This window comes from Arachis ipaensis, chromosome B08, assembly GCF_000816755.2.
Source record: "Arachis ipaensis cultivar K30076 chromosome B08, Araip1.1, whole genome shotgun sequence".
In the NCBI taxonomy this organism is placed as follows: domain Eukaryota; kingdom Viridiplantae; phylum Streptophyta; class Magnoliopsida; order Fabales; family Fabaceae; genus Arachis; species Arachis ipaensis.
The window spans coordinates 94,695,507-94,704,622 of NC_029792.2; the positions used below are offsets into that span (position 1 = coordinate 94,695,507).

Consider the following 9,116-nt stretch of genomic DNA (forward strand, 5'->3'; position numbering starts at 1 on the left):
CTTCAATCTCTGCCTTAACCATCACTTCGCCACTCTAGCTACTCCCTGTGGTGGTTAAACAGAATCAAAGACAAGCCATGCTTCAAGAATCTCCTCCATACTGGCCGAATCTTCTTCGTCCATTTTTGAGCATGAAAGGCTCAAGATACCTCACCAAATCTAACCAAATATGGTAAATATCTCAGCCACAAATCATTTTTATTTTAGTATGTTTTCTTGCCATCATTAGCTTGATGGTCTTGATGCATGCAACTTCTTATTTTTCTTTGTTGATGAGCACAGCGTCCATGGTTTACTGGACAAAGACCGAAGGAGAAACAAGAAAGAGATGAGAGAAAGAAAAGAATCTGAAGAAAAGCAATACAAATTGGTTAAACAAATTAATTGAGAATAACTTGCTTTTACTTCCCTAGCTTAGAGTGGCGTGTTTGTCATAATAGCCATCAATCAATTCAGCTGAATTTTTCTCTCTCATATTCCCCATGCATTAATTAACAATGTAATAGATTTTGAAATCCATCACATGGTTAAAGGCTTGGTTCCGTTGGAAGCACTTTGCTTTCATTTTTCCTTGGTTTTGGACCAAGATTGGAACCATTTATCACTAATAGAATTTGGGCTTGTAACATTGAGATTAAAACTGGCCCATTTGGTTAACATTTACTTTCCTGATGAAATTGGGATCAAGCAATGAACACATAGGAAGGCTTTCTTTGGGCTTATAGAAACAAAATTTTCTGGCCCAACTAATAAAACCGTTTCAGCCAAAAATCACACAACAAGAATTACATGGGGCTGAAATTTAATTTATTGGGCTTGGGATCTTTCTTTTTATTTCGGCCCAATTATAAAACCTGCAACACAAAATTATTAATTAACATATGTTAGTTGAAAATTGAATCAATAATTTTGTAATTAATTATTTTAATAATGTTTAGTCATCACAAATATTAATTTAGAGTTTTCCAAACTCATCAGGTTAGATGAAGAACAAGGTCTAGAAAGCATGACTAGAGAAGAGTAGAGTGATTAACCCTAGACACTTGAGAGATTAGAGTGCATATACACTACCAGTAAGGGTTCAATGCTTGATTTTATGTTCCCTGCTTTCATGAGCTGCCCTCCTACAAGTTTACCTGTCTTTTATTATGCGATTTGAATTAGTGGAATCCGATTTATTTTTGTCTTGGAGAGCTTATTTACTTTTAACCACGTATACAGAATCATCTTAGCATATAGTTGCATTCATAGGTTGCATCTCATGAGTCTTACTTTCCTCTATTCATTCTTTTGTCTCTTTGAGCTTAGCATGAGGACATGCTAATGTTTAAGTGTGGGAAGATTGATAAACCACTATTTTATGGTTTATCTTGTGCTCAATTGAGTGGTTTTATCAAGCCTTTGCACGCTTATTCACACAATTACATGATTTTACAATTCCTTCATAGTTTTGTTCTATAATTGAAAACTTGCTTCCTAAGCCTTTAAATTGTATATTTTCAATTCCTCTTTATACCATTCGATGCCGTGATCTATGCGTTAAGTGTTTTCAGGCTTTATAGGGTAGGAATGGCTTAGAGGATGGAGATGAAGCTTGCGTAAATGGAAGGAGCATAAGAAATAAAGGAGACAACCAGTGAGGAGCGACGCACACGCATGACTCACGCGTGCGCGTGAATTGGAGTTCGCACGGTGACGCGTGCGCGTGCTTGACGCGTACGCATGACAAGGAAAATCACCAAACGACGCGCACGCGTGACATACGCTACCTACAGAAATCGCAGAAAACGATGGGGGCGATTTTGGGCCAAGTTTGGACCCAGTTTTCGGCCCAAAAATACAAACTAGAGCCAAGGGACAAGAGAGACTCAACACACATTCTCATTCGCATAGTTTTAGATTTGAGGTTAGAATCTTAGAGAGAAATCACTCTCCTCTAGGTTTTCTTCACATTCATAGTTTTTAGAGTTTTATGCTTTTGCTTTGAATATTGAGAAGAGTTACTACCTCCATTGAAGTTGCCATTACTCTAGTTTGTTTTCTTATTCCTTTACTCTTTTAATTGCCCATTAACCCTGTTCAGATAAGGATGTTGCATTTTGGGATTTATTAATGCAAAGAATTACTTTTACCTTTAATTAATTTTCAGTTCCTATTTTATTTAATTTATCATGTCTTCTTCTTATATGTTTGTGAACGTTATATCCATGTCAATGGAGTAGACTCCCAACTAGACTTGGGGGTTGATTAAAAGGAGACCTTTGAGTTGGAATACTCAAGTGATTAGTTCAATTGGAAGTTGTTGGCTAACTCTCTATTTACTAACGCTAATCCTTCCATAAGGAGAGGATTAGGACTTGCGAATAAGAGTTAGCTCAATCACTTGACTTTCCTTTATTTAGTAAGGGTTAACTAAGTGAAAACAACAACCTCTTGCTATTCCTCTTGGGAAAATCCAACAAGGATAGAACTTCCAATTAATCTTCTCCCGGTCAAGGCTTTTTATTCTGATTATATAAATTCTCTTTTAATTTACATTGCTTTAATTCACAATCATTTATTTTCCTGTTCTCCAACTCTAAAAATTTCTCAGAAAATTCCTAACTAATAAGATAGCACCTTTTTGTCAACTCGTTGGGAGACGACCTGTGATTTCTACTCCCAGTATTTTTATTATAAATTTGTGAGAACCCTTCTAAATTGATAAGCGGAATTTCGTCGATTAGGAACTGTACTCGCAACGTTATTTCTAGATTAATTTCTTAATCGGCTAATTTCCGACTGCTTCAGGATTCGTGCACCAAACACCATCCAACCACCGTCAACTACGAGCTCCGTTAGCAACAAAGTCAGCAAATCCCTCAACCTCCAAGCATCAACAACAGTCTCAACGAGAAGAGGATTCTCTTCTAGAGCTTTCTTGTAATTATGAGGCTTCGTTGATGGATTTTATAGAAACCCAAAGTTTACAAGGCAACTGAAATATTTTTCTCCACTGCAAATGACGCTGTTTTTAATAATGTGGATAAGGACAGTTTAGTTCCTATTCATTTCACATTCCAACTAAGCACATAATGAATATGTTAGTAAGCTAATGTGCCAAGTCAGAATGTTAACATGATACGTTAGCCTTTTTCGTCAAGACTTGATAGAAAAATATGCACAGAAATCACGTTGGGTCACAAAAGTAAGGGTAAGGATTAATGTGAAAAATATTAAAAAATACAAAGACAGAGGCTCAAACTCATATCCTTTACCTGCAAGCTTACATGCCTTGCCATTAGGTTGTTTCTTCCTTTGAGATTATATGTGGTAATTTAGTATGAAGATAATAATAAAATTTTATATAATTATTCAATTATGACTGAGCCAATTGATTTAATCTTTGATCTATCAATTGAATTAGTGACCTAATAATCTAATAATTTAAGTAATTCGATTACCAATTCGATTTAAATAACTATAGTTGGACATAAAAAAAGAAATGATAGAAAAAAAAAAAGACACACAAAAAAAGAGGAAGTTGTTGACCAACGAAGAGGTGAGCAGATAACAACCCCAAAAATATCCCTCTCAGTTAGAATCAATTACTTTACTGGTAGATATAGGCTCCTCAAGTGAGAGAAAAATCTCTAACAAAGTACTTGTGTAGTGCTGGAAGGGAACTTTAACAAAATTTAAATTTTATTTCCATTTACTCACTTTTTTTTTTTTTGTCAAATGAATTAAATAGTGTCCAACTTTAAACATTACAAACTTATCTACGATACATTCATACACATAATACTTGAAGGTTCCATCCACGGCACTCACCTTTTGATTTGAGTTTTTTTCCCCTTGGTCATTGGTTTGAGCTTCAATCCCTTGATATGATTCTTTTTGGTTTTTGACTGTCTAGAACTCTTGATATGATTATAGAATCCGCATAAGTAGATTTAAGAGCTTTTAGCTTCTGATTGTTGCTGACCATCTTTGGTGGGGAACAGTATTTTAGTGAAAAGGCCCATTTCTCCCATTTGTCAAAGAATCAAAGAGTCCATTCCAGGCTTCTAGTCTTTATGCTTATTTGCTTGTTGGCTTGCGTTTTTAATCTTAACTAGACCCTTTGCGATGTACTTGCCTCTAATTTTGGTCCTTGAAATTTGAATATTTAGGTCAGGCATCTATCTCACTCTATGTCCTTGAATTTTGAATATTTAGGTTAGGCATCTATTTCAGAGAATAAATTAAAATGCTAGCTGCCTCTCTTAGTGATCTTGCAATTTCTAATCCAATTATTGATTGAATACTGATTTAAACAACGCACGAAACTCCTTTTTATTTGGTGAATTGACTCTCTTGAATTAAGAAAAGGTCTGGTTGCCACAAAACGAAATGGGTTAGACTTGATAGGTTTAAGGTTTCGTTTAGATATATTTTTGAACTAAAAATATACAGATAAAAAATTAAAGATAAAAAAGACATAGATAGGGACATAAATACCAAAAGCTATAGTTTTCATAATCTCTTCATATTCACTTAAGAGGTTGCAGATTCAAATCTCTTAATTTTTATTTAATTTTCGAGGACGAAATTTTTTATAAGGTGGGTAGAAGTAAAGACCAGAACTTTTGAAAAGGTTTATTATAAATTAATTTTAAAATCAATTATTTATTGTATCTTTAATTTTAGAAATTTTTTTATTAAGGATAATTAAAGCAAGTTTTGATTAATTGGATTTGAAATAAATTAAGGTTTTTTATCCAAATTCTATGATTTTGGATTATTTTTCTATTTATTATTTAAAGTCTTAGATATTTAAAAATAATGATGTTTGGATATTAAAATTAGAGTTTTATCTAATTTTTTAATTATTGGATTAATTTCTATATTTAATTTATAAAAAAAATTTGGTAGTTTTGAAATAAAAAGATTTTTATATGATAATATTTTTATATATAAATACTTTAGGTCTTATTAATAAAGAAAATTAATTATACCGTAATATATTTTCAATTAGAGTATTTGATTGAAAATCAATTAGTATTTTTATATCACAAATAATATTTTAAATTAACTTTAAAGGTAATACTTTAAAGTAATTTTAAAGATTAAATTAGATTTTAAAATAAATACCATATAATTTAAATTATTTTAAGAATTTTCAAACCCTAGTTAACCCAAATTCCCAATTTCAAATACAAACCCTAACCCTAGTTTTCATCTAAACCTAACCCAAAGAACCCACATTTTTCCTTTTCCAAAACTAAACCCTAGCTGCACACACTATGCTCATAGTAGCAGCAACAGCTGCCATAGGAAAAGAATGAAAGGAAGACACGAAAGGGGAAAAAGGAGAAGGAGATCCGGGAGGGAAAGGGGCACCGGTGGAGGGCACCACCATTCCGTTACCATCGCCGTTTAGCCCATTGCCGGAGCAGAGACGCGCAAGGGAGGAAGGCGCCATGAGGAGCATCGCGCCGCCGCTGTAGTCCATGCCATCTTCGTCATCGCCAGGGGAAGCCAGCGCCGCCAATGTCACCATCGCCGAGCCTCCTCGCCGTTGCCACTGAAGCCGCCCTCGCCGATCTGTCTGCCGCCGTTGGAGGTGCGAGCCAGGGATGTGTCTGAGGGGGAGAGAGAGATTGACGGAGGGTGTTGTCTGGTCCAACTCGCCCCCGCCTTAGCATCACCGTCATCGTGCATCGCTCGTTGCTGGTCGCGCCGCCGCCGAAGCTCCCTTCACTGACATCAATACCGATGTGACTAGAGGAGCAAATGGAGACCAACGAAGAGGAGCCTGACGTGCGTGAAGAAGAAGGGGAGAGGTCCAAGGCTGAGATGGTTCCCGTCATCGCCGTCTGCCTCGTCACTGCCAAACTGCTGCTCCGTGGTGCTTAGCTGGAGCTTCTGTTACTGTTGCTGGAGATCTGTAGTTGCCAGAAAACACCGCTGTTGTTGTTGCCAAAGAAGAAAGAAGCCTCGCCACTGTTCTGGCCGCCAGGAGCAGTTCTGTGTCCACCAGAACCACCGCCGGGGATGCCACTACTTGGCTCAGTCATTTCTTCTTAGTTGCGGTAAGCGTTTTGTTTCGAAAAGCCTGTAGTCACTGCTATGTTATCATACACTGAGGTTTTACGGTGTTAATTGCTATAAGATTGAGTCTCGGTTATTCTATGTTGTGCTTAGAGTTGCTGTGGTTACTGTGGAAGTGGGTTGGAGTTGAGATTGCGGCTGCCGAGGTTACACGCCGAGAAGAAGGGGTTTTGACGTGTTGTGTAGCTTTCAGGTTTCGATTATTCGAGGTGAGGGCCTTTTTCAGAAAATCACACTTTATGAATTGGAATTATTATATATGGATATTGATGTGAGAAAATGTATCTTTGAGTGATTCTATAAGTCTTATGTAATTGTTGGTTGTCTTAGATGAACATGAATGCTTGTTTGGCTGGGTTATTGTTCGATTTTGTGAAACGGACTGTTCTTGAAATGCTTCTTTAAAGTTATTTTGTAAAAGCTTTAAAATCGAGGTTATCCTGTTGGAAATTAATTTGAATTTGAATTGGTGTTCTTGAAATCTAAAAATGATGCACCTTGGAAACAACTTGATTTTGAACTGATTTGGTTTCGAACCCCTTGGAGAGGGTTGCGGAATGGTTTAGTTGGGACCTGGAGAGGGTGGCAAATCCATATTTTAGGGGAGGTGCTGCCGAAATTTCGATAGAATCCGAGACTTTATTGAAATGTTATTTGGAAAATTACGAGTTAAAGACTTCTGCTATTTTATTTCAATTATTTAAGAAAGGGATGACTTATGCTTTTGAAATGAATTATTAAAAGGGAAATTATGATTTAGTTTTGTTTTTTTTTTTAAGAAAAGAATTGTAGCTCTTTTGGGAGCAAGTTATTTAGATGAAACTTATATTTTAAGGCTGTTTTAAATGTGAAAAGGGTTTATAACTTTGAATTTGACTTGAGGGTTTCAATTAGAGGAGTTTCAGTGACTTTGAAAGAACCTGAATGTATTGACAAGTTTCATCTTACAATGTTTTAGGAAAAGTTTTAAGTACCCCTTGAATTCTGAATTTTTGCAAGACTAAAACAATTTTTGAGTAGTTTGGAATGCTTTAGATTTAATTATGGAATTGAAGCTGGTTTTGTTTAAGTAAAAGAAAGGGTTTTGAAAGGAGTAATTGATTACAAGACTCGGTTTGGCTTAGATTCTATTTTATTACTCAAATTAGAAAGCCAAGGTTTTAAAGGTTTTAAGTGAATTTGAGGAAATTGTAAGACCCGGTTAATTAACGGCTAATTAACCCATAAATGAGAATTTATTCTAGAAAGCCAAAAATGTTATTTTTATGGCTTAATATGATAGAGGAGATTGAGACGAGAATTTCGGTACCAATTTTATAGAAATCGGACCAAGATTGGACCGAACAGGCCAAACCAGACCGACCGGACCCAAAGTGGGCCCTTGGCCCAACATAACTAAACCAAAACCCTAGTTTTCAGCATTCTCTCTCCTCATTAAACACACACACACACGCTGAAATGGTGGAGAGGAAGGGAAGAACACTCTCTCAAGTTCTACCTCTCACTTGATCTTCAAACCACCATAACTTTTGATCTAGAGCTCCGATTGCCGCTCCGTTTGCGGCCACGCGTTCACCGTGGAGAGCTCTACAAAATCCATACAATCAATTTTGAGGTAAGCCACGTTTTACTGTTCGAAATTCCAGCCCTTGATATCGAGTTTCATGAGCAAAAATGTTGAGATTTTGGGTTCTTTGATGTTATAGGACCCAACTCTCTTGAAGGAGAAGGTTAATCTTGTCGCCTTGGACCTTGGGTGTGGTAAGATTCTCAACCCTAGTGTAAATTGTTGTTCTATGATGTTTGGGTATTGAGATGTTGTGTATGGATATGATGATTGTGGCTTAGGTTGTGTATATGTGAATATTGGAGCTTGATTGGTGATTTTGGAAAGCTTGGAAAACGGTTTTGTGTGATAAAATCTGTTCTTAGAGGTGTTGATACCTTGAGAACTTGTGGACAAGTGGTTTGGAAGTGCTCCGGTTGAGCTTGAGAAATCGGTTAAGGTATGGTTTCGGTTTCCCGTATCTAATATGTAATGTGGTAGGAAATACTTAGGCTAGAGGCCCTAAGATAGGCATTGAATTGTTGGTGTTGTTGAATGGTTGAGATATATGATGTGTTCATATATGTGATTATGAATATTGATGCCTTGATTGTGTGATATATGAGAAATGCATGTTGTGATATATGCTTGATGGATGATTGAGGGTGAATTGATGGGTGGTATCATGTTGATGGTGAGTATGATGTTGATCATGTATAATGATGGTTGATTTGGAAATTGATATTATTGGAAATTGGGATGAGAAGGATGTATGACATGAGATTGTGTTTGTCCCTTAGCCATTGATTGAGAAGTGTTAAAATGGTTGGAGGTAGTTTTAGGAATTTTGGTAAAATGTCAATGTGTGAGTTGAGGATGGCTTGTTGTTGATTTTGGTACATTTTGAATGATTTCAAAGAGAAGGGTTGAAATTGGCATGTTTTGATTGATCTTGAAAAGAGTTGAAAGTGGCTTGTTTTGAAAATGGCACTTTGTGGTTTTGAATGAAAATATGGTTTTTGGGCATACTTTGACGGGAAATAACTTGGACTACGGATCTTTGATTTGTGCCAAATCTGTTTAGAAATGAAATTGGATCCGGGATGTCCATGCCGTTCGAAGAACGGGTGAAAAATGATTTAAAATGAGAGAGTTATGACCGTCGGAAGATTGGGGGTTGAATCTGTGAATTCTGCAGCTTTTAACTTAGAAAATTTTTGGCAGAATGACCCCTCGCGCGTAGGCGCACTTGGCGCGTACGCACCGTTCTTCGAGAAAGCATCATCCATGCGTGCGCGTGGTGTGCGCGGGCGCGTCGATGCGCTGCATCGAATGCCCAGCCATTTTCCACAGAGTTGTGCCAGAGTTGTGCCAGTTTTGTGCCTGGGGCACAATGTATTCGAGCGTATGCATGGCTGACGCGTGCGCATCGTTTGGCTAATTTTCAACCCACGCGTTCGCGCGTATGACGCTTGCGCGTCGATGAGTTTTAAGG

At 36.9% G+C, this 9,116-nt stretch overlaps 1 long non-coding RNA gene across 1 annotated transcript in view; it reads right to left on the bottom strand.

The window, feature by feature from the left end:
- LOC107612234 overlaps nt 1–9,116 on the bottom strand; it is a 13,691-nt gene that overhangs the window by 1,328 nt on the left and 3,247 nt on the right. The window contains exon 2 of the long non-coding RNA XR_001613652.2: nt 5,930–5,931. This is a non-coding gene — a long non-coding RNA (uncharacterized LOC107612234). The remainder of the gene's footprint in view (nt 1–5,929; nt 5,932–9,116) is intronic.